At 34.6% G+C, this 2,497-nt stretch overlaps 1 pseudogene; it reads right to left on the bottom strand.

The window, feature by feature from the left end:
* Positions 1 to 778: 778 nt before the first annotated feature.
* On the bottom strand, positions 779 to 972 carry LOC118984609 (H/ACA ribonucleoprotein complex subunit 3-like; annotated as a pseudogene).
* Positions 973 to 2,497: the final 1,525 nt, after the last annotated feature.

Below are 2,497 nucleotides of genomic sequence, written 5' to 3'. Positions count from 1 at the left end.
ATCATGAGATTTCTATCCTTTAATTTGTTTAGGTGATATATCTTGTTTATTGACTTGTGAATATACCAAACTTGAATCCCTAGAATAAAACTCATTTGATCGTGGAACATGATCTTTTCAATGTATCTAGTTCCAGTTCACTAGTATTTTGTTGAGGACTATACTGTCTAAGTTCATTACAGATGCTGGCCATAATTTTATTTCTTTGTATCATCTCGTTTATAATTAGAATAATGCTGGTCTCATAAATTGAATGTGGGAGTCTTCCCTCCTCTTGAATTCTTTGAAGGGTAGATGTTAGTTCTTCTTTAAATATTTGATAAAATTCGCCTGTGTAGCATTCAGGTATAGGATTTTGGTTTGTTGACAGTTTTTCTTATTACTGCTTGAAGTTCATTAATTGTAAATCTGTCTATTCAGAATTGCTGATACTTCCTGATTCAGTTTTTAAAAATTGTGTGTTTCTAAGAATTTATGCATTTTACCCAAATAGTTTAATTTTTTGGCCTATAAGTTTTTATAATATTTCTTTTTCTTATTCTCTTTCAACTCACTTTAATAACCTAACAGTCAAATATAAAACGCAAATTCAGCCTTGTTTCCTTTAAGGCGATGCTACCATGATTGCCTTGCACATGCATGATCAAAGCTAATGACACCAGATTCCAAAATGCAATGGTGGCCAGTAGGCTTCAAGGTCCACAAATTAAAGAGCTTCATTATGGAAAGTCCCAGAGGGGTCGCAGGTGACAGGAAAGATGTGAAATTTAAGGGACTCTCAGAGTACAGGGTGGGGTTGCTGGGTCATAAGCACCTTGAAATATTTCTTCACAGTGATTTGGTGTCTAGATTATTTGTTGTTTGTGGAGAACCCAGCAAGATGAGCAAGCAGGTCTGTTGTCCTGTTGGGTCAAACTTCTTCAGGCTGTAGATCCACTCTTCTTGTTCATGGAGGTAATACTGGAGAAACATGATCATGCTGAAGTTGGAGGTTCCAAATCCATCTGCAGATCAATCTAACTGATAGCCTCACTTCATAATATTTTTTTATTATCCCTTGTATTTTGCCGGAGTTAATTGTCACTACTCCCCTTTCGTTTCTGATTTTACAATAACTGTTTGTCTCCTCTCTCTTTTTTTCTTGATGAGTCTGGTTAAAGAGTTTTCAAAGTTGTTTACCTTTCCAGAGCAACAGCTCTTGGTTTCATTGAACTTTGTCATTGTTTTATAGACTCTTTATCACTTATTTCTGCTCCAATCTTTATTATTTATTTCTTCTACTCACTTAGGGCTTTGTTCATTGTTCTTTTTCTAGTTTTTTTAAGTATAAAAAAAGATTCCTTATTGAGGTTGTTCTACTTCATCATGGTAGACCTGTAATGCTATAAATTCCCCTCTTAGGTCTTCTTTCACTCTGCCCCATAGATTTTAGGTTGTTGTGTTATCATTTTCCTTTGTTTGAAGATATTATTAAAATGTTTTTTTTATCTTACCCTTAAGCAGGTTACAAAGTCAGTATCCAGAAATCAAAGGCAGTTTTGTATACCAAAAATGAATCAGCAGCAGCAGAAATCAAGAAAAAATCCCATTTGATGTAGCAAAAACAAAAATAAAATATCTGGGAATAAACCTAACCAAGGAGGTAAAAGACCTGTATGCAGAAAACTACACAACACTGAGGAAAGAAATCAAGGGAGACACAAATAGAAACATATGCCATGTTCACAGATTGGAAGGATTAACACCATCAAAATGTCCATACTACCCAAAGCAATTTACAGATTCAATGCAATACCTATTAAACTACCAACGGCATATTTCACAGACATAGAACAAACACTTCAAAGATTTATATGGAACCATAAAAGACCCAGAATAGCAGCCACAATTTTGAGAAAGGAGAACAAAGTAGGAGGGATCACAATACCTGATATCAAACTGTATTACAAGGCCACTGTAATCAAAACAGCATGGTACTGGCATAAAAACAGGCACATAGACCAATGGTATAGAACACAGAGACCAGAAATAAACCCAAATCTCTACAGAGAGATTAACCCAATTAATGTTCGACAAAGAGGGCAGTAACATAAAATGGAGTAAAGATAGCCTCTTCAACAAATGGTGTTGGGAGAACTAGACAGCTACATGCAAAAAAAATGAAACTTGAACACCGATTTACACCATACACCAAAATAAATTCAAAGTGGATAAAAGACTTAAATATAAGCCGTGAGACCATTAAAGTCGTAGACAAGATATTGGCAGGAAATTTTCAGATATTTCACGGAGCAATATTTTTACTGATATGTCCCCTAGAGCAAGGGATATAAAGGAAAGAATAAACTAATGGGATCTCATCAAAATTAAAAGCTTCTGCATGGCTAAGGAAAACAGTATTAAGATAAAAAGAGAAGCGACTGTTTGGGAAAACAAATTTGCCAATGATAACTCACACAAAGGTTTAATCTCCAAAATATAAAAAGAACTTAAATGA

Source organism: Sturnira hondurensis, unplaced genomic scaffold (genome assembly GCF_014824575.4).
Source record: "Sturnira hondurensis isolate 20B ecotype Veracruz unplaced genomic scaffold, ASM1482457v3 Scaffold0003693, whole genome shotgun sequence".
NCBI classification, from domain to species: domain Eukaryota; kingdom Metazoa; phylum Chordata; class Mammalia; order Chiroptera; family Phyllostomidae; genus Sturnira; species Sturnira hondurensis.
This window is presented reverse-complemented; position numbering and strand designations above follow the sequence as displayed.